Source organism: Cryptomeria japonica, chromosome 11, assembly GCF_030272615.1.
Source record: "Cryptomeria japonica chromosome 11, Sugi_1.0, whole genome shotgun sequence".
Lineage (NCBI taxonomy): Eukaryota > Viridiplantae > Streptophyta > Pinopsida > Cupressales > Cupressaceae > Cryptomeria > Cryptomeria japonica.
In genome coordinates this window covers 493363864-493388759 of record NC_081415.1, presented here as the reverse complement: position 1 = coordinate 493388759, position 24896 = coordinate 493363864, and positions in this window count along the sequence as shown.

Below are 24896 nucleotides of genomic sequence, written 5' to 3'. Positions count from 1 at the left end.
AAATATTTAAATGCAATTGTCAAATACACCAATATTCTACTTCAAACTACTCATTAAAAACTATGAATAACTACACAAAATTTATGGGTTATGTTTCTCTATTCTTCTACTTTCCAAAAATATTTTGAATCATGATTCCTCCCGCTATGGCAAAACTTATACATACCTAAAAGATAACGCCCTCCCTCCCGACTTATCAAAGAACCAAAAGAGAAACTTTATTCACCAATCCTCCCATTATAAAAAAGATCAATGATGACAAAACACAATAACCCAGTGACTAGTCCAATCATAGCATTGCATTTCATTTGCATTTAGCTTGCATTTCATTCTTGCATGGGATCACAAAAGCTCATCTTATCCAAGGCCAAAATCTATCACAGGAATCATCAAAGTATGCAAAGTAATAAATTTATCATAGTTTTATTGGGTTGCAATTTGCAACTTCAAAAAGGTCTCAACAATTTTCATTCTTCATAGCCACAAGAAATATAATTTCTATCAATACCATGTTCAAAGTGGTAGGTTCAACAAAAACAACTTCACTCTAGACCATTTCTATTGATGGAAAAGAAAAACTAAAAGGATAAATATTTAATTCAATCGGGATTTAGCTAGATGACATTACGTTGCAACATAATAGTCTTTTTATCGCCTTACATTTCCTATATAAACCTTCCAAAACCTACCATGGGAATAACTTACAACAAATAACAATTAAAATACTAATGTTATTTTATTTATTAATCTAACTAAAATTATATATACATGTAATTTTTCAAACACCATGTTTTGTGTTCCTTGCCTTTGTCTTATCTCCCCATACCATTCTAATACATTTTCAATCATTTCTTTAATTTTAATGATGCATCATAAGATTTGTTTGCTTGTATGTTTATTGTGTTTTCTTTGCTTTGGGTTGCTTGCATATCTTCATAGGCTTGTTTATTTTTTCAATTTTCATGTGGTCTTTTCCTCCTTCTTTTTTTTTTTGTCTTTTCATGTTTTTAATTCATTTTCCTTCATTGGCCTATTTTGAATCTATTTTGATTATAGCAAACTACTTCATGTTGTTTATGACATCATCACTTGTAGACATATTAGTTTTTTGAGCCATTTACTACTTCCAAGCATCAGCTTTGGCATATGATTGAGGTTCTTTATAATCCGCAATCTTTGACATTTTAAAAATTCTAAGCCTTTTGGGGATAGTTAATTAAGCTTCCTTCATATGGTCTATTTGGTTTGACATGAGATAGATGGTGTAGACACCTAAAAAATTTAATTAAATAAATATTTATTATTTATTTATTTATCATATTCTAATGTCTTCTATTAACTATATAAATATTATTATTTAATTAATTCATTCATTAGCATTTTTTGCTATTAATTAATTTTATTTAATTATTTATTTATATAATTTACCTAGCTTTTCCTCTTATTCAATAAATACTTTTATTTATTTAATTAACTCATTTATCCTTTTCTTCTTATCCACATAACAAAAAGTCTTCCTAAATTACCTACTCCTCGATCTTATCCATTCATTTCTATTTAATCTCTCAGTCCTATTCATTCTTATCTTTTACCTTTCCACCTCTTAATCTCCTCCATTCATCTTTACCTACCCTTCAATCTTATTGAGTCTCTTTCACCTATGTGATCCTGGTCATTCAACATTTAACCTCTTACTCTGAACTCTTGTTTCCCTATGAGATCTCTATAAAAGAGGCTTCCTCCTCTCATTTTTGATAGCATTCTTGATAATACTTATATTATGTCAAAATTACTCTAGCATACATCATCACACCATCTTTGCATCACAAGCATGCATCATCACAACCACATCCATTCTTCCTTGAGATCTTGTGCAAGTGTAAAATAAATATGAGAGCAACACCATCAAATACAAGATCATGGAAGATAGGAGAACAATGGAGACATGCATATCATGAATGTAAAGGTATAACCTTATTTATTTCATTTTGTTTGCATTGCATGATAGTTCTCTATTGATGTTGTGTTGAAATAGTTCAGAGATATAGGGTTTAGTGGTTGGATCTTTAGGGTTTACAAATAGGTTCAAATTTGACATAAACATTTTGGAACTCTTAGTGGGACTCTTGTCCTTTGTTTCTAATGTTTTTTCTTGAGTTTTAGGTGTTTATTGATTTGCAAGGTTAATTTTGCAACAATTTTATCTTGCTATGTATATGGACTTTTTCCATGCATATTTGGTCTTTATTTTAACATGTTTGAGAGATTCTAACACATGCCTAGTCAATAGGGTTTTTTTGCAATATAACAATTTTTTGTTTTGGGGCATGTTTGGTTGCTCTTCCCACATGTTTGGTTGTTCTAACATGCCTAGGGTAGTTCTTACTATGTGCCTAGTTAATTAGGGTTTTAGTTACTTGTGTCAATTTTTATTTTTCCACATCTCTGGTAGACCTTGCCATGTTTATAGTTTACCCTGATGCATGTGTGGTTATTTTTGGCATGTGTATGGTAGATCTCATTATGTCTATGTGTAATGGGTGGAAAAATAGGGTTTCCACCATTAGATGTATGGAAACTACTAATTTACTATTACATTCAAAAGAGGGATGAATCCAATAGATTTAGTCACATCCAGAAATGATATCAGTATTCAAGGGATGAATTTTTTTGCCCTCTTTTGTGAGTTGAAATGTTGAAATTAGGTTAAAGTTTTGAAAATGAAGTTAAAAATGTAGAAACAGTGAGCTACATTCGTCAAATTGAGGCACGCACTTGGATCTGAGTATTATATGCAGATTTGGATCTGATCCTTGAAAAAGCTCCAAAAACACTGAGACTGGAGCACCTGTCACTTTGGTCCTCCCAACTTTTTGCACAGCAAAGATTGTTGATTCATCTCTAAAAATATTGCCTATTCTGAATATCATAGCTCTATACATGTTTCCTGCACATAGAAAGAAAGGGAAACAGGTTGGGAATAGGGGCTTGCCTAACTCAAACCCCGGTTAAGGAATTTACCTTGATTAAAATATTGCAAATACTAAAATAAATAATGGAAATATATACATTAGATCTGCAATGACTAATAATGATGCTATGTTTCTTGAATGTAATCACATATATTGTATGAAATGGCATGAACATGACAAACCCCTAATCAAACACACATGCTTTCAAATGAAAGATGTAATGTTGCTCCACAATTGATGAATGAAAAATGTAGCCTTGAAGACTTCTAGAAATGTTTGATGATGAATTTTTGAATGCTTGATGATTGTAATTTGGCCCTTGTATCCTTGTTGTATATCATTTGTATCTCAAAATGAGAGGGGAAAACCTCCTTATCTACTTTCTCATCGAAAAATGCATTAATTTTCTAACATGGGCCGACACGGGGAGATATTTCCTACTCATTTTTTAAGATGAAAGAGGGGATCAAATAAGGACCTAATTAAGGGGAACCAAATCATGGCATTGTGGGCCAAATGAGGACCAAAGAACCACACTCCAGTCCTACCCTATTTTGGGGCCAAGACAAGGGGTTATGCAATGTGTGAAATGAAAATGAAGCCGAATTTGCATGGTGAAGGCATAATCAGGACTAAATTAGGCATTGGGTGATGCACACTAAGGTGATGGCCCAAAATGTGGACTAAATTGTAAGGGAGTATAGTTTAGGATGCTACATTTGTTGGCAGTGGGCTAGCATCCCTCGTGGGGATTCGCGACATGGTTTAACAGCCTCCTGTAGATTCTATAAATCTAGTGGTTGTATCGGGCATTGATAGGTCGACCTTTTGGTGCAACGACAATCCTATCTTGTAACAAGTTGTATTAGAGCTTGGTCACATTTTCGAATCACGCAAGTCGCAGTGAGTGATGTTGGGAAGGGGATTGTTGGTAGTGGGCCAGCATCCCTCGTGGGGATTTGCGACATGGTTTAACAGCCTCCTATGGATTCTAAAAATCTGGTGGTTGTATTAGGCATTGACAAGTTGATCTTTTGGTGCAACGGCAACCCTATCTTGTAACAACATTTAGCCCCCACTTTAGCGGGAGTATGGGGTTACGCAAATACTCACAGTAAAGTAGACAAAAGAGAGATGAAGGAGAGGAGCAATGAGGAGAAAAACCACAAGGAGTATAAGACATCACTAATTTTGAGTAACCAAGCCCCCAATATTAGGATCTTAACTCACTCAAACATATGCAAGGGCACATAAAAAAAACAAGACAAAAACAAAAGACAAACAAAGGCAATTTAAGACACAAAAAGACACACAACAAAATCTAAAGACCCAAAAAACATAACAACTAAGAGGTTCATTGTTTACAAGCTACTAACAAAACATAACAAAATATCAGTTTATTCATACCATAGCTGATTTATAGGGCAATAAAGAAACAATTATAAATCTAATAGAAAGGTATTTATAAGAAAATGCATGTCTTAAATTATTATGCTTGTTAATTTTTGTTGGTGTAAATAATTATTCATCATGGATATTATTACACTTAAGTTAACTTAGGATAATGCGTCTCATCGTAGTTTAGATATGAGACACTTAGGAAGTGTGCACATAGGGATGTAGCTTGTAGGAGAAATTCCACCTTTTGTGGTCTTATCTTGCTATTACACTCCACATTCGGTGGGTCATCCACCTCTTGTGGAATATTATATTATTTCTCCTACCTACACCTAATTTTTCTTACCTACCCTTGTTTCTCATTGAGCCACATGTCATGATTGTGTGATCACGTATCCATATGGCCTTGCTTATATAAGCAGGCCCATATTCATTGTATTGGTTAATCCAGTTGATCATTTGCATATTGATGAGAATATAGTATGTTCTTGTCATACTTTTGTCTCTCTTTTATTCTTTTCATTGTGCCCTTGGTCTTGGCAAATTCTCACATGGTGTCAGATCCATTGGGGCTTCATTGATTGGTTTCGGGAGACATCTTGGAAGACTTCAATTTTCAGATCTAAGGTATTGTGCACTTTGGAGGCATCCTAAAGCGTTTTCAACCTCACCATTGCGTTCGGAAGGTTGTTTCCATAAAAATAAAGTATAAACTCAACCTCTTTTGGAGGAAATTGATTTTCGGGCTTGGAGGAAATTTTTTGCCTATTTGGGTCAAATATCGTATGGATTTTTTTTGTTTTTTTTTTAAAAAGAAATTTTTTTTTTACTTTCTGCATAAATTTTTTTATTTCTTCTAGCAGAATTTAAAAGAAAAAGAAAAAAAGAGAGAGGTTATTTTTTGGGTTTCAGGGGGGTTAATTAACCCCACCCCCAAACCACATTGTACCAAGCAGCTTTTTCTGCAGGGGTCGTACCCTACGTAGACCGCAAGGTCGTACCACCTGCTGACCACTGTTGTACTGCCTCTCTCCGTCGATGTCCGAGCTCCGGCCAGCTTCCTATCGTCCCACGCTGCGCCAATGATCTCCTCCTTGCCTTCCTGATCTCAACTTCACGTCGCATCCTTCACACCGCCTTCCGGCCCCGACAGCCCCCGTAGATCCGGCCACTAATAGCCCTACTACAAAGCCTGCTCCAGCAGCCCCAACGCAGCCGCCTTCTGCCAGCCCCTAGGCCCACCGGCTCTGGCTCTAGCCACCGGCCGCCGGCTCCGACACAGCCCACCGGTAACCAACCACCCATCAGGCCCTGCTAGTGAATTACCTCGGCGTACCATGCCCGCCACATGGTAGGAGGCCACTGGCCCGTGGAAAACCTTCTGACACATCATCCGCTCAATTAGCACCATGTCAGCCTTTTCCGTAACGTCAACCAAGGGGTGCGACGACCATATTGACAGTCATACGACCGTCAAATTTAACACATTGCTTTGTTGACATCAGCGTGCATCAACATTTTTTGAAAATTTTAGACCCCTCTCCATTAAGCAGTTTGGTTTTTTGGGTCAACTTTGGAGGCTCATAACTTGCCCAATTTTGCTCCTTTTGGGGTGCAATTTTTTTTATTTCGGATAATTTTTGTGCTTTTTGCAATGGTATGGTTATTTTATGATTTTGGTGCATAGTTTTTTCAGAACTTTTGGATTCTCTCAACTATACCTATCCAATCCTCGATTTTGCAACTCCAAAGGCTTCATTTAGGCTCATACAACCTCCTTTTCAAATGCCCTTTTTTTTTTAAGTGCATAATTTTTTGTATACTTTCATAATCTATGATCAGTTTGCAAATATTTTGAGTGGATATTGTACTTTCAGTTATTGATCTTTTTTGGCCTACTTAATACTTGTAATTTTATTGGACCTTAGTTTAGATCTCTTGCATTATCAGTTTGAGTCTCCTTTGGCCTTATTGAGGCACTTGTAAAGTTGAAATCAGAAGTCCACTTTGCCATTTTTTGCAAGTGGCCTATTGTACACGCACTAAGTATAAAGTGTCAAATCATTATTTTGGGGGGGTTCTTTGATTGAGTGAATTTAGGGGGTGTCTTGTGTGATTGTGCCTCTCTTTCCTTGTGCTCTTTCATTTTTGTTGCTATGAGTCCTCATAAATTTCCACCTTTAACTCCGCATAATTATGCATCTTGGAAAATTAAAACATGGAGCAAATTAATGGAAAAAGGACTCACGCATTACATAGATGGAACAATAGCAGCACCACATGATCCTAAGACTAATCCTAATGCTCAGTTAGAATAAAAAATTGTCTGGCTCTTGGAACTTTGCGTAAGTATGTATCAGATGACCTTATTTTTCACATTGAGAAGTGTTCTACAATCAAAGAGACTTGGGAAATGTTTCAAAAATTGTATGGTCAAGTTGATGAAATCAAAGGTTACAAGATTGACAATGAGATCACCAACTTGGATCCCAAGAGTTTTGATACAATCCAAGATTATGTCACCAAAACAAATGAGCTAAGAGCTAAGCTTAAGGATTGTGGAATTCACAAAAAGGATGCTCAGTTGATATTCAACTTGTTGGACAAGCTTGCACTTGAATATGCAGCATTTGTTTCTAGCTTCCAAACTCATCATTTGACAGTGGAGAGTTCCTACACTATGCCTACATTTGATGCTTTCATAGAAATGTTGATATTGGAACAATCTAAGTTGTTGAACATGGGGCTTCTCAAGTCTTCAAAGTCCAAGGCTTTCGTGGCTAATCAAGGGAGTCAAGGGAGTCAAGGCAAAGATTCCAACGAGAAGAAGAAGCAAACTATATCAAAGCCACAACAGGAAAAAGGAAAATCATCCTCTCCATCACAAGGCAATTTTTCATCGTCTTCCAAGAAGGGGAATCCACCTAAGAAGGATAAACCAACTTGTGCTTATTGCAAGAAGTATGGTCATGATGAGCATCGATACCACACCAAGCAAGTTGATGAATTGACAAATCTTCTTAAGAAGAACAACATCAATTTTCCATCCGCCTACAACAAGAAGGATTCATCTCCTTCTTCTTCCTCACAATCTAAGGGAAAACGACAAGCATTTGTGGCTACAACAGGGTCTTCACAACAGTGGATACTTGACTCGGGTGTCTCTTATCACATAGGTTCTATAAAGGAGCAGTTTTCTTCATTAGAGCCATCAAAGGTACCTCACATTTACATAGGTGATGATACTCAAGTTGAGGTTGAAGGGAAAGGTTTCAGTTGACATGGATGATGGAACATTTGAGAATGCTCTTTATGTTGCTAACTTGTCTACCAATCTTCTCTCTATCTACCAAATCACTCACTGTGAGAATGGGGAAAAGGTTGAGTTTACACCTGAGTCAATTGTGGTAAAGGAACTTGATAATGATGCCTTGGTAGCTGTGGGACAAGTCAATGAAAACTCAAGACTTTATTCATTCTCCCACTTTGTTCCAAGTTCTCCTTCTAGGGCCTTGCTTACTCATTCAAATTCAGAAAGTAAGCTATGGCATGAGCGGTTTGGTCACCTCAACTACCACTATCTTCAACAGCTCAGCACTAAAGACATGGTCACAGGTCTACCTCGAATCAGTTTTTCAGAGGGTGTATGTTCAGGATGTTCCATGGGCAAGCATCCCGAGGAGAATTTTCATAAGGGGAAATCTTGGAGAGCTTTGGAAGATCTTCAACTTGTTCACAGTGATGTAGGAGGTCCATTTCCAACACCTTCATTTAGTAAGGCCCGCTATGTCCTCACCTTCATTGATGACTACTCCCGCTTCACTCAAGTCTACTTTCTTATTCATAAGAGTGAAGTGTTTGACAGATTTCGAGACTTCAAGACTCATGTGGAGAAGCAATCCAAGAAAGTGGTCAAGGTTCTTTCTCACAATTTTTATTACTTAAGTGTTTCCCAATTAGTTATATATAATATTTATAATTAAAATATTTTGATTTTTACTTATAATTATTTAAAATATATATTTAATAATATATTTGTTAATAATTATTAATTTTTTATTTGCTAATGATTTTTACTTATAATTATTTTATTTTATTTTTTAAATGTCTGGTAAACTTTTTAACGTGACCGGTGACGCTGTCATGACACTCCCTCCAGCTCCACATGAAACGCTTTTGACCCGGAGCTATGAACCGGTGAGGCCACAACCATGGGACCTCATCCCCACACTTCACTTGTTCAAACCCGAGAGCACAATGGCCCAGCGAAGACACAAGGCCTACGAGCACAATGGCCCAGTAGGGGTTTGAACCTTGGTGGTCGCTTCACCAACGAAGTCTTTTAACGACACTACATGTTCGAAGACATTTTTTTTTACTTATAATTATTTAAAATATATGTTCAATAACATAATTTTAAATGATTTTTTAAATTTATTTTAAGTATTTTAATGAATATAAAATATAAATTTAAATAAAAACAAATATGATATTCATCAATTAAATAATGTATTTTAACAGTGATACTTTAAATTTGATTTCATCTTTTTTTGATTAATGAATAGCTATATATCATTTTGTTTATATATGCTCACACTCTCTCTTTCTCTCTCTCACACACACATTACTTATTATATTACATTTATTTAATTTATAAAAAATTATTTTTCAATCATAAAATATATATAGATAAATATCAAATAATGGTTGGAAAAATTATTCATTTAATTGTAAAGCAATTCAATATTAACATAATAATAAATTTGACAACTTTATGATTGATAGTTTAGAAAATAATATTAAAAAAAAATGAAATTTATAATTTTAATAAATATAAAATATTTTAAAACTTATGAAAAAATATATATATTAAATATGTATTTATTTAGTATACAATTTTTTTTATAGATGTCATAAATATATATATATATATAGGAAAATAATGTTGTTACAAAAAAGATTGCATGGAGTGTCTACTTGGACCCCCGGTCCACATTAACAAAACAATACGCAGATTAAGTATTGCGATATATACATGGAAGAATACCTTTTTCTAGAACAAAAGGCTATAATATTTTATACAAAACAAAACCACTATCATCAAAGTTGTTAGCCGATTATCCTTGGAGAATGTGTTCCTACGGTGCATCTATCCACGTAGTCCATCCCCTGGGGCCCTCCATCCAGACAGCTTGTTTTTCGTCAAGAAGTTCTGTCAGCATCTGTATCTGGTCTTTAATAGGGTCTCTCGCTCTGGCAACCTCTGCTCCCAGGGACTCCAGAGCCAGGTCTACATCTTGCTTTCCTTTGATTGCCTTCCTCCATTTGTATCCGTTTTCCATCTCATGAAGGAACATCCTTTCGTTTCCATCTTTTATGAACCTGAAGAATTTGTTCTTTTCTACATTCATCTTTACTGATACCTACAAGAGAATTCAGTGAAGGGTAAGTCGAGGAAAAGAATCAGTAAGGGCCCTACCTAAGCCCTGAAACTTATCTTCATTTCTTATTTTCCAAATGTACCATAAAATCTCAAAAGTAAAAACATACCAAAAGAGGTTAGTGTCTTTTTTCAGACCCTTAATATACCCGATTATAACATCAAGCACAGTAAATTGATTAGAAATAGCAATACCAAACAATAACCAGATTTCTTTAGCAATGCTACATTCAAAAAAAATATGTCTAACTAATTTAGGAACCCTGTAAATATTACAAATATCACAGCTGTTATGATCTTTTCTGAGTGGCAACCTGTTAATAATCATAAGCCATTTAAAACACTTCTCTTTGGGAACAACAGGGCTACTCCATAGTCTAGTAAAAACCTTTTGCCATTGTTTAATTAAAAAATCTGCAAACCACGGTTTATTAACATGGGAAATTATTGCTTCATCATATGTTAATGTCTTATATATAATGCTAGCTTTAATATTAGATAAAGATATGGTATTATTCCACAAAAGTTATGTACAATAGTCAATAACATTATTGCATTTTTTGAGCAAGTAAAGTTTCTTGCAAGCTTTTTCTAACATATTATAGTTTCGTTTATGGGAGCTTTGAAGGTTAAATCTAACTCTGAGGGTATCCTAGTCCAGTAGCCTATCATCCTTAATAATGTCTTTAAAGCAGCAAATGCCTTTTTCCGCCCATGCTTTGGCAGAGCACCCCTGCGTAAGAGCCAATGGTTTGGAGGAGTGCAAGAGGTTCCACCAAATAGATCTACCTCCATGGATAAGCTCATTGTTGTTGACTCTATTATTGTTGATGAAGGGCTTAATACTAACCAAGGCCTTCCAGATAGACTTGAAGACATTCGACCCTTGTACTGAGACCTCGAAGTCCCCAGCAACAAGGTCACAGAAAGGTAGGTATTTCCAAGTTTTGGCCTTTTTCGGTACAGCCTTCAAAATGTTATTCCTAACCTGAACCTTCCAAGGTTCATTCCCATCTAGTGCCTGGAATATCCATTTTGCTGCAAGAGCAATTCCTTGGATTCTCAAGTCTTTTAGTCATAGCCCTCCCAGAATCTTGTCCTTATGACACCATTCCCATTTCACAGAATGCATCTTCTTTTTACCTTTTCCATCAAACCACAAGAAGTTCCTGATGGTTTTCTGTATCTCTAGGATCTGGTAATTGGGGAACATCCATACTGAGGTGTAGTAGATGTTGTGTGAGGAGAGAAATTTTTGACACACCTGCATTCTCCCGACGAGTGAGAGATACCTATTATCCCACTTGTTAAGCTTTTTGTCTATCTTGCTTCTAACCCAATGCCACATTTCTTTGAGGGATGGGGATATGGCAAACGGAAATCCTAGGTATCTGACTATTTTGTTGGGTCCTCCCCATTGGATCCCAAACTGTTGTAGCCACTCCGGAGGCCGCTCCTCCCACCCAAGCATGGTAGATTTGCTCTGTGATATTTTAGCCCCTGATACTTCTCCTAGGAATTTGATTTTTCCTTCCAGGGCCTCCATATTCTATATACTGGTTTCCATAAAGAGTGTCATGGCATTAGCAAATTGTGCATTGATCAATTCCTCACCATTCAGAAGTTGGACCCCCTGAACTTTAGGAGAGATAGTAGAGTCTCTTAGTATGTAAAATAGAGCATTGGCTGCAATAACGAAGAGAGCAGGGGCTAAGGGGCAGCCCTATCTAATAAATCTGCCTAGAGTAATGTTTTGTGACAGGGACCCGTTAACTTCCACTTGAGCCAAAGCATCTTTGAGTAAAACCATAACCCATTTATAGAATTCTTATGGAAAACCAAATGTTTCTAACATCATCTGATTGAACCCCCATTCTACCCTGTCGTATGCTTTCTCGAAGTCTAGGAGAAACATGGCTGTGTTTTGTCCTGAAGTCCTCACCCATTCTATGGCTTCCCAACTGGTAATTAGATTTTCCAGGATATATCTTCCTTTGATAAAGCATGTCTGTGTGGAACAAATGAACTTAGGAAGTATATTCTCCAATCTGATCGCAAGTGTCTTGGCCAATATTTTGTAAGATACATTAAGAAGTGTTATCGGTCTCCAATTTTTGATAAGAGACTTGTCTCCATCCTTGGGAATTAGTTTGATAATCCCATTGTTAATTCGTTCCCCTAAAGAACCAGTGATAAAGGCCTCAGCATAAAGCTCATATAGGTCATGACACACCCAGTCCTCATTAGCTTTGTATAACTCTACCGTCAGACCATCCGAGCCTGGAGATTTGTCATTATTCAGGCTTTTAATGGCACCTTTTAGTTCTTGCAGAGTGATGGGCCCCTTTAATGACTGCGCATCCTCCTTTGAAATCTTGGAGGCGATAATCCTTCTTCATTTTTCTCTTGCCTCCCAGGAATTAGCAGAATCTTCAGATGTGAAGAGACCTTTCTAGAATTGGAAGAATGCCTCCTTGATATACTCAAGATCCTTTATTTCTTTGTTTTCTAACCAAATCCTATCAATTTGTTCTCTACACTGTTTTTGTTTCAGCATATTGAAGAAGAACTTGGATCCTTTATCCCCGAATTGCATCCAATGAGCCTGAGCCCTGATCATGGCCCCTCTAGTCTTAGTCTGTTGATGCTTTCTGAGACTATCCCTAGCCGAGGATATCTTTTGAGAAAGTTCAATATTGCAAGGATTGTCTTGGATCTCAGCCTCACATAAGTGAAGGTTGTCAAATAATGTTCTCTCTTTCCACCTATAATCCTTGGCTTTCTTTTACCCTATGGTTTGAAGCAGCACCTGCCAACTATTGACATTCTGGTTTCATCTGTCCACACTAAAGTTCAACAATCTATTACTTTTATTAAACATCCTGATAGTCTTGACAACACTCAAGACATCCGAGTCTATTAGAAGGCTGGAATTTAAAAATAATTTATCCTTGGGAGTTCCTTGGCTCTTAGGGTAGTCTCTGAGCCTAACCTGTGAGATGATAGGATGGTGATCTGAAAGTGTGGTCGAATAAACTGTCACGGGATTGCCATTCTTGCCAAGGTCAAAGGAGAAGTGCTCTTTGTTAACATAGAATCTATCCAACCTACAATTGATCCTATGTTTACCACTCTGATAGTTGCACCAAGTGCACCAAATTTCGGAGTTATCTTTCTTATTGCAGAACAGGGGATCGAACAGTTTCTTTCGACTTTTCATTCTCTCCCGGTGTAGTTTCTCCATCCCTTTCCATTCCATAGGGATACCTCCACTTTTATCTTCCCGAGTTTCAACCATATTAAAGTTACCCCCTACAATCCAAGGAATATCTGGTAGTGCAATGATCCAATCCCACAATTCAATTCTCTCTCTGTAGTCATTGGAGGCATATATAGAACAAATTCCAAATCTAATTCCATTATCCTCTAGGGACACCCAAACCACTCTGTTACATAGCGAGCATCCTTGGTTCACTATGCACTTCATCCATTTGGGGTTAATACGTATTCCAACACCTCCTCTACCTCTGTTATGCTTTGAGGAAACCTTGATAGAGTCCTTCCATATAAATTCTAGGTTGACTTCCAAGGTAAACTTGATGGCCTTGAGTTCTTGAAAAATAATAAAGTCTACGTTCTTATGTTGATTGACAAACTTTCTGACTATATGTTTCTTGTCTGGAGATTCCAGACCCCTAATGTTCCAAGAGATGCACTTCATCTTAACACGGTGTATTATTTTATTCTTTGGATGCTTTAAACTTGTTAAAGCATCTTGGGAGATCTTTCCTCTCCTCATTATTCCTTATGTTATTAGGACCCCTATTTCTGGATCCCAGAGGTCTACCCCTTCTTCTTCTAGGAATTGTCTCAGGGTTTTCATTATCCGTTAGCCATTCTCCTTCTTCTCCTGTGCACTCTTCACCCTGATCCTCATCCTCAACTTCAGAAGCCTTCCTATTGTCCCCCTAATTGGGGGTCTCCGGGGTCTAAGAACTAGGCTCCAATGCCTTCAACCTATCTAGAAGGTCTAAATTAACAACATCGATAGATAGGGGGTTAGCTTCCCCAGCCTTAGGGTCAGCAACAATGACCTCAATCACACAGGCATCCTCTAATTTACAAACTTCTTTGGGGGAATGACAAAGATCGCATCAGGGGTGGGTTCAGTATGGGAGGAGTACTCTGCCTCGGTGATATATGGAGAATCTTTTGATGAATCCATCTCAAATTAAACATCCATGTCTACCGAACTTCTATGGGAAGCTTTATTCATCACCCCAGACCGACTCCCTCCCAAACTCAGCTCACCACTCACACCATCTCTATCCTTAGGGTTCCGTGCTCTAGGGTTATTATCACTAGAAGCTAGGCTAGAGAATTTCATCTCAGGGGGGACCTCATGTACATTATCCTCCATAGGCGATGTTAAATTGCTATCCATATTCATCTTATTAATCGCATAAGTTGAATTATTAGGACCATTTGCCCTAATTTTTTCCAATGTTAATTGTTGAGCATTTTTCCTCCTTTTCTTAGGGTTTTTCCCCACAATCTGAAACTCATCCTACAAATTCTCATTTATCTATTTTAGAGCATTTGAGATCGCAGAGTGAGGGGTGGGAGAAACTCCAGAGCTATCTGAATTGAATATTTTTTCAAGTTCCTGGGGTTTAGAATTTTCTCCAGTTAAGAGATTAATGATTTTTTTACTAATGGCATTAAGGTTTTCCATGCTCGGGATGTGCTTTGCATCAATAGGTTGGGGGTTATTGGATTGATTTCAAGGTCTATCTGAACCCTTAAATTTATTAATAATCGAGCAATTCTTGCGAATATGCCCCTCTATCCTGCAAAGAAAGCACACATTCACCCCGCCAAGGGTTTCAACAGGGCATATAACAACTTCGGATTAAAGGTTAATGTTAACCATTTTGGGGAAATCACAACTAGGGTTAATTGAGATCAATACCCTAGCATCCAGATGCGGAATAAGCGAGGATGAATTATCCACCCAAATAGCCTTTCCTATCGGTTCCATGATTTCGGGTATGAATCTCCATAACAGTGGAGTCACATCTCAAATTAAAACCCATCTAGGGCACAAGAGTGCAAGTATTTCCTCATTGATCGATTCTAGCGACCATTCTAGGGCATGAAATGTGCATTTTCTAACAGACCAATATTGTTTACTAAGCACTTCTTTTTGCATTTTATGATCCTTAAAGAAAATTACAAAAAATCCTTTTTGAATGAGTCTACAGAATGAGACTAGATAACCTAATTTAATGTTCCATACATTTCTAATCCAATCATCAATGAATTTACGTGCAGGACATTTATCCACATCTACATTTGCAAAGAAAATTGCAGTATCTCTAAGCCTATTTTTTTCTATATTAATTTCTTTACACATTAAATCATTAGGAGAAATGGAGATAGACTCCTGGGCAGAGTGAGGGTCCTTACCTTCTCCATAGGGGCTGCCATTAGAGTTTGTAATAAACCTCACACCTTCGTCGATAGAGGGAGATGAAAAGGTAACCGCATCCTCGAATGTCTTAGCTTTAAATGGAGCATCATTGCTGAGTTTTTTGCCGCCTCCAGAAGAGCCCTCCATTAAATGGCATTAAACGCTTGCACAAGGGAAGGCAAAGAAAAGTGACGGTGAAGAGGACGCTGAGAGAGCAACCTGCACACAAACCAAGTTAAATGCTTACCTACGTGGAAATCCCGAGCACATCCCCACGTCAGAGCCTACGGCCCTGCAACCCAGAGTCCAAACCCTAGGTCTAGTCGGAGTTGCAAAGCAGAAACCCCATCATCATAAATTAATATTTTACCAATTAACTTTAAATTATTAGTAAATATTATTTAAATTTTATTTTATTATTTATTTAATCTATTTTTTCATGTATTCATTTTTCATATATGTAATTGTAAAATTTAAATTTGAATTGACTTGAATTAATCCTTTTTAATGTTTTAGGTAAATGTATATATAGATTGGGTTAAATTTCTATATAATTTATAAGATTTAATTTTTTAGTTAAAAGATATTTGTTGTATTTATTGTCATTTGAATTTTTTAATTTATTTTTAATTATTTCAACAATTTTATTTTTTCTTTGAAATTTAGTGTTATAAATATAATGTAGGAGATGCAGATGTTAATTATTCTAAGTGTTGAAGGTTTAGAGCTTGGTTTTTTAAATATCTTATAATATAAAATTGATTTGATATTTTATTTGATAAATATTTTAAAAATGCATAATTAAAATTGATTAACCAAAGAAAAATGTTAACACAATTTTACAATTATAAATTACTTTCACTTGCTAGGGAGGGGTTTAGTGAAAAAGGGACCCTAGTGTATCCTACATAAACTAATTCATTACACACTTTTGAACAATTGCAAAGAATCTTATAGTTTGACTTGCAAAACTTATGAGATATGTAAATAATGATGAATGAATACACCTTAAAATCATATTTTAAATTTGTTAAATTTAATTTTGATACAAGAGAATAGATTCATTGATTAAAATCATATAAATCTACATTTAAGAAGACTTTTGCGAATTTGTTTCCAACTTTCTCTTTCATATAGATTGTTATATTGTTATACTTTGTCTTTTTAACAATTTAACTCCTTTTAAAAATTTCCAAATCAATTAAATCCCTTTTTTTTGTTACACCAAGACAAGTAATGACGTCAACTTAATGACTTATAATGGATAATTTGTCCAAAAGTTAGACTTGTTGCTTTTGTTCAAATATGAACACAATAAATTACATAAAAGGAACAAACAAACAAATACACACACACACACACAACAAATTACAGACACACACAATAGGCTTCAAATGAGGAAGGGAAATGGGGGCAATAGACCAATATAAATTTAGGTACTTGATTTCATAGTTATGAGAGATGACTCCAAGAACATGGAGCTAAATTAAGATAAAATAGATCCAGAATAGATCATGATAAACATAGTGTTTAACAATCAATGTATATGTTATTGAAAATTAGATGGATAGATCAAGTGTATAATAACATGTGTGTATAGAAATGAAACATTAATAAATATAGGATCATATGCAAATAAAGGTGAGATAATATTCATGTAAATAGGCCCAGCTTTACATTAGAGTATGACATTTTTCACCATGCAATGTGTATATTGTCCCAAAATAAACACAAAATTAAAAATAAATAAATTCATTTATAAAATTTTCACCTTATAATTATATAGTAAAATTAAATTAAAATAATTAAAAACAAAGAAAAAAATTCAAATGATAATAAATCTAACAAATATCCTTCCTTGTATGCAATGTGTTTGATGGGTATTGTAGGGGTGTCCCCTGTGAGAGTCCCCACTTCAAAGGATGCGTAACCATGTAAACCCTGAATACTCTTTTGTGCACTTTCAGAAAGTTGACTCTTTGGTCAAGGAGAATTAACTGCCTCCTTCCTTGCCCCAAAATCATCTTGACTCTTTTTTTATGGATGAGAAACTTGCCAGATTCATGGACAAATTGTTAGGGGAAAGTCCCCTAAAATGGGTAAATCCCCAATGCAATTGACTCCCCACATGGAATGCATTACGAAAGACCAACAAGTGGAGATCTTAGATTTGCTTCTTAATACGGCTATTGTTAAGCTCAACCTCTCTCTTGTTGGTAAGTTTTTGTCTTTTTGACCTTCTATTGACTAGGTAAGGAAATGGGTTGTTGCTAGGTGAAATATTAAAGGTAGTGTGTCTATCAATGCTTTGGAAAATAGACTTTTCCTCTCCAGTTTTGTCAATCAAGAAGATTTTTTTAAGATCTTGAAGGAAGGCCTGTGCACTTATGGTAATAATAATTTCTTATCCCTGTGCAAATGAAAACCTAGCCTAGACCCTTGGTAAGATATGGGAGTGGTTGCACCTACTTGGATTCGTCTTCCCGAGTTAACCTTTGAGTTCTAGAATCTAGTTGTGTTTAAAGGGATTGCTAACTTCTTTGGCAAATTCTTAGTAGTGGATAGGATCACACAATATAAATATAGACTCTTATTTGTTATAATTTGTGTTAATGTGGCCATCAACACTATTTTTTTGACCCAAGATACATTCCTTTCTAAGCTCGTCTCTTGGGTTCAATCCATAGAATATGAAAATGCTAAAGCCTTTTGCCAATCTTATAAAAGATATGGTCATCTTAGTTCTAAATGCAGGAAACAGCGTAATAGGAATTAGCTAATCTCCAATGCTCCTTCTACTCATCCTAATGTGGGGCTAGAGAATAGTAGGACCCATATGAATGGTAGTTCCAAGTCTATACCTACTCCCTCTACTAAGGAGATAGAGATTAATTTAGCAAAAGACAAGAAAAATTAATTAGATGACTTGATGGCTTCTTCTAGTTTGGAGCGAAATCTGAACTTCAGCCAAACTTGGACCTTCCTCCACAATCCAGTCTTAACGATAACTTAGAGAGTGAGAAGACCTTGGGTGTGGATATGGTTGTGGGTTTGAACCATAACTATGTTGTGTTGCCCCACCAGATTACCCTTTTGGTCATTCAAAAAGAATCTGAAATGGACACTATAATAAGTTTCTTAAGCCCTAATAAGGAGAACATAAATCTGGACAATGTGATAAAAAAGCCTAAGGAGAAATGGGAGGCTACTTTTTTCAACATGAAAGAAAACTTACATGTCCTAGGGTTTTCTTCTACCCCCGGCCCTGTAAATCAAGGAAGACTCTTCATTGATAAAGGAGAAGATGACTTGGACTAGACCCAAGTTGGAGCCAAGAATTAAAAAAGAAGAAGAAATTTTATGTAGGAGGAGAGAATAAAGTTGGGCGATTGTCACAAAAAAATTTCAGGAACAAGGATGCACAGCAAGAGACATTGATAGTAGAAGAAACAGAACCTTAGATGGTCTCTCAAAATTTAAAAACAAGAAAAAATTGTAGCATCGTAAATTGTACACCCTTGCTAGGGTGGTACAATTCCACACTTGTTTTAGCACCCGCCTTAGTGTGCTTTGCATCCTACATTTCTAATCTCCTTTAAGAATTTAATTAATTAATTTAATTTAATCTAAATTCATATTTCATCACTACACATTATAAATTTGCGCCCTTTACCCTAAGCATGCCCCTTTTCATTTTATTCTTTCAATAAATCATTTAATCATAAACCCTAATTATGTCCTATTTTGAACTTTAAGGCCCAATTTTGCATATCAAAACATCTTGGAATCAATTGTAACTTTGGGGTTCGCTCTAATATCATCATATCTAATGGCCCTAAAAATTTGGTGAAAAGTTGGTCGGACAAGGTGCACTTTCCACCTAGTCCCCAACATTTTTCCCGAAATTTCGGGAGCATAATTCTATGATATTATAATTCTTAACCCCAAGAAATTGGTGGGAAATTAAAATCCTAGATCAACCTAAAGATGAAATTAAGATCTAGGTTTTCATACATAAGAGCTCTCTTTCTTCATTTGAAGGCGGGAATCTAAGATCTAGATAAGTTTGGAGTGAAGCGATCACAAGGAGCCTTCTATGTAGCGAAAGAGCAGATCTTTTGGAGTCTTCAACAACATTCAACAATACCTATCATTCTCTCATCAATTGGGGGATTTTTGAAGATGTAGGAAAACAATAGAAGATCACCGACTAAATATTGGCTTGTACCTCGCCCTTGGGGTTTCATATTGTTTCCATGTCTTTGTATGAGCTTCATTACATCAATTTTATTTACATTTATGCTTTAGATCACTTTGCATCATTGATTTAGGGCATTTACTTTATCAATTACAAGCATTTAGGGTTTACTCTTTAGGATTTCTCTAGATTGTTTGCATTCATCTTAGGATCTTGCACACACACAAGATTCTTGCACACACTATTTTACTATACAAATCAGTTATTCGTTGAGGTGGAAATCACCAAAATAGGGGTTTGACTAAGGCAAATGTTAGATACTTGATCAGTCCCAAAGACACTAAGAGGAGGGGGGGAATCAGTTGTAACTTTGGGGTTCGCTCTAATATCATCATATCTAATGGCCCTAAAAATTTGTTGAAAAGTTGGTCGGACAAGGTGCACTTTCCACCTAGTCCCCGACATTTTTCCCGAAATTTCGGGAGCATAATTCTATGATATTATAATTCTTAACCCCAAGAAATTGGTGGGAAATTAAAATCCTAGATCAACCTAAAGATGAAATTAAGATCTAGGTTTTCAAACATAAGAGCTCTCTTTCTTCATTTGAAGGCGGGAATCTAAGATCTAGATAAGTTTGGAGTGAAGCGATCACAAGGAGCCTTCTATGTAGCGAAAGAGCAGATCTTTTGGAGTCTTCAACAACATTCAACAATACCTATCATTCTCTCATCAATTGGGGAATTTTTGAAGATGTAGGAAAACAATAGAAGATCTCCGACTAAATATTGGCTTGTACCTCGCCCTTGGGGTTTCATATTGTTTCCATGTCTTTGTATGAGCTTCATTACATCAATTTTATTTACATTTATGCTTTAGATCACTTTGCATCATTGATTTAGGGCATTTACTTTATCAATTACAATCATTTAGGGTTTACTCTTTAGGATTTCTCTAGATTGTTTGCATTCATCTTAGGATCTTGCACACACACAAGATTCTTGCACACACTATTTTACTATACAAATCAGTTATTCGTTGAGGTGGAAATCACCAAAATAGGGGTTTGACTAAGGCAAATGTTAGATACTTGATCAGTCCCAAAGACACTAAGAGGAGGGGGGGAATCAGTTGTAACTTTGGGGTTCGCTCTAATATCATCATATCTAATGGCCCTAAAAATTTGTTGAAAAGTTGGTTGGACAAGGTGCACTTTCCACCTAGTCCCCAACATTTTTCCCGAAATTTCGGGAGCATAATTCTATGATATTATAATTCTTAACCCCAAGAAATTAAAATCCTAGATCAACCTAAAGATGAAATTAAGATTTAGGTTTTCAAACATAAGAGCTCTCTTTCTTCGTTTGAAGGCGGGAATCTAAGATCTAGATAAGTTTGGAGTGAAGCGATCACAAGCAGCCTTCTATGTAGCAAAAGAGCAGATATTTTGGAGTCTTCAACAACATTCAACAATACCTATCATTCTCTCATCAATTGGGGGATTTTTGAAGATGTAGGAAAACAATAGAAGATCACCGACTAAATATTGGCTTGTACCTCGCCCTTGGGGTTTCATATTGTTTCCATGTCTTTGTATGAGCTTCATTACATCAATTTTATTTACAAATATGCTTTAGATCACTTTGCATCATTGATTTAGAGCATTTACTTTATCAATTACAAGCATTTAGGGTTTACTCTTTAGGATTTCTCTAGATTGTTTGCATTCATCTTAGGATCTTGCACACACACAAGATTCTTGCACACACTATTTTACTATACAAATCAGTTATTCGTTGAGGTGGAAATCACCAAAATAGGGGTTTGAATAAGGCAAATGTTAGATACTTGATCAGTCCCAAAGACACTAAGAGGAGGGGGGGAATCAGTTGTAACTTTGGGGTTCGCTCTAATATCATCATATCTAATGGCCCTAAAAATTTGTTGAAAAGTTGGTCGGACAAGGTACACTTTCCACCTAGTCCCCGACATTTTTCCCGAAATTTCGGGAGCATAATTCTATGATATTATAATTCTTAACCCCAAGAAATTGGTGGGAAATTAAAATCCTAGATCAACCTAAAGATGAAATTAAGATCTAGGTTTTCAAACATAAGAGCTCTCTTTCTTCATTTGAAGGCGGGAATCTAAGATCTAGATAAGTTTGGAGTGAAGCGATCACAAGGAGCCTTCTATGTAGCGAAAGAGTAGATCTTTTGGAGTCTTCAACAACATTCAACAATACCTATCATTCTCTCATCAATTGGGGGATTTTTGAAGATGTAGGAAAACAATAGAAGATCACCGACTAAATATTGGCTTGTACCTCGCCCTTGGGGTTTCATATTGTTTCCATGTCTTTGTATGAGCTTCATTACATCAATTTTATTTACATTTATGCTTTAGATCATTGCATCATTGATTTAGGGCATTTACTTTATCAATTACAAGCATTTAGGGTTTACTCTTTAGGATTTCTCTAGATTGTTTGCATTCATCTTAGGATCTTGCACACACACAAGATTCTTGCACACACTATTTTATTATACAAATCAGTTATTCATTGAGGTGGAAATCACCAAAATAGGGGTTTGACTAAGGCAAATGTTAGATACTTGATCAGTCCCAAAGACACTAAGAGGAGGGGGTGAATCAGTGTCTAAGCGGTAGATGAAAGATTTTAACTTGTTTGCAGCTTTATAACCCAAATTAATATATTGGTAAGCAAATAATAATGCATTAAAGAGAAACAAAAGTATAACCATCAATATACACCATAACACAGATTTTTTTGGCGAGGAAACCTAGTAAGGGAAAAACCTCGATGGGATTTGTGACCCACAATATTTACTCATTGGCCAATATGAATAAATATTACTTGTACAATAAGGACCTGCACATGCAGGAAGGCCAATAACCTAGAGCTCACTGCTCAACAACAAAATGGAGTCCCACTGACTACAAATGGATGGTTAGATCCAATAATAATGTACTACTTCAAAATAGCATTTGCAATGCTGGATTCAGTACTAGTTTAGACTTTGTCTGATACCTCTACCATAAACCTTGCTTCTCTTTGCTTTTCTCTTATTCGCTCATAAGATAATTACATCAAAATGCATATACAATTCATTCGCTATCATAACCTATCACATCTCATATATCGCTTCCTTACATTACTTAATTACATTTCATAATGACCTACAAGATCTCATACATATATCAGTCTTTACAATACATCATGTCGGCTATACAAATATAATTACAATACAAAAAAATATTATTTCGAGTCATCTTAGAGTGTCGGTATGATCTGTTGTCGGTGTAGATTGGATGCCAGTGAGAATAAAATTGTAGTGTCTGTTGGTGTCGGTAGATGATGTCTGTTGCCGGTGTAACCTATGAACCATGTTACCAGTTGGTTGCCATCAATGACAACAGCAACTATTCTCATCTAAGTGTATAATGCCAACAATCTCCCCCTTCAGCATTGATGGCAACACTTATGAGAAAAATCCAAAAACTGATATCCAAAATTTGAAGTCCAAAAATTGATAGTGCTCCCCCTTAGAAAATGATCTCCTTATGTATATTTTTCTCATACACTACTCCCCCTTTGACATCAATGACAAAGGATGTCAAAAGAATAAAAAATATTCAAAATTTACCTAGAAACCTATATCGGACTATGCACAATCTGGAAAATGTCTACCAAAACTAAGTTAAGACCTTGCAAAAACTTAGTACTGTTAGAAATTATAGTCTCTGTCTGTCAGATCATGTGAGTGAGATAACGCATTTGTTGCTCTGGTGATCTTTCTCCTTGAATAGATGCCTTAGACAACTCATTTAGGTGTGTTAATAAGTTGTCTAATCTAGGACCAACCTTGTTCTTCAACTCCCAGGTTTTTATTCTCCACCCAAAACCCTATTTTCGGCTACAGGTACAAATTCGAGATTCGAGCGTCATTGCAAATTTTAGGACCGGTAAGTACACAGACTCAATTCCAGGGACCAGATCTCAACGAAAACCCCTGGGACAGGGGCGTGGTGCCTTGGTCCTCCCAGATTTTGGCAAGTTTTGGCAGAACAATAATTTGTAGTCTTCAGATCTCAGTCTGTCAGTCACAGCTTCTAGTCTGCAGAATCAGGACAGGGGCGTAGCACTCCTATCCCAAACATTTTGGCTCAAATTTTTGACACGGGTGCACCTTTGAATTTGTCTCTTAATCTATACTTTTCAGTAGTATATCAATTATTCTCAATTCTGCATTTCTAGATTAGGGTTGCTTGTGTATACTTGTATTCTAGGTTAAATCATTCAAATCTGCACTTTGCATTTCTCCTATCTCTCATTTATAATAAGGGAATAGAAACCCTAAGAGGTAATCCTTGGCTTTCTCTTCCTCACAAGAAGTAGGCAAAGTGTATTACCTCCCTAGGCTCTTTCATATTCCACGAGTGTGCACACAAGAGTGGGATTAGGGTTTGTTTGCTTAGTCTCACTTTTTCCCATACACATATTTGGTGAACCCAACGTAAATCCGATCTTATTGTCATTTCAATGCATTGTTAGATCTAGACTTAGCATCTTTTGTTTTCTTTATAAACATAAAATTCAAAAAAAAAAGTGAAATTTTCAAGAAGAAAATTTAAAAAAAAACCTTTCTTTTATTTGCTTGCATTGTGTGTTTAAATTTCATTCAATTTCCATTTCAAAATATCAGATTTTTAGTTGCAAGATGTTCATACTTTTGATGATGTATGCAATTATGTTGATTATGAGTCTAGTAAAGATAAATTAGATGAATTTCTAGATGATTTTTTGAACCCTAAACCTTCTAAACCCTCATTTTGTCGAAAAATAATCAACCTTGTTACTGTGCCATTTCGTGGTGATGAGAAAGATAAGTTGAATGATTCCTCTCATGGGTACATTCCTATCAACTCCTCCACTTAATCTTGCAACATGGTTTCCTACTATAATTCCCTTTATGAGGATATGTCTCCTTTTGAATCAAACAATAAACATTTCAATCGATATGACCATGCCTTATTGGATGATGCCCTTGATGACTTTATGTCTCTTTCCAAATATTCAAACAAAAACAATACATCTAAAAGATTAATCAACTTGATAAATGTGAATGAACATAGAAAGCCTATTTTTGTAGTCCAAGGTGCTTATCCTTCTTCAACTTCCCAACCAAACCTTTTTCACTGTTCAAGGTGGATATAGTCATGATTCCTTTAGTACTCCTAAAAAACCTATCATTATTGTACAAGGAAGAAATCCCACTAAGATTCCCTATAGTTATGCTAAACAACTAACAAAAAATAGTCATGATGTAGTTGCCCACACTTATAGCACAAGAAACAATAGGCAACCTAATCCTCCTCTGGTTATTCTCACTT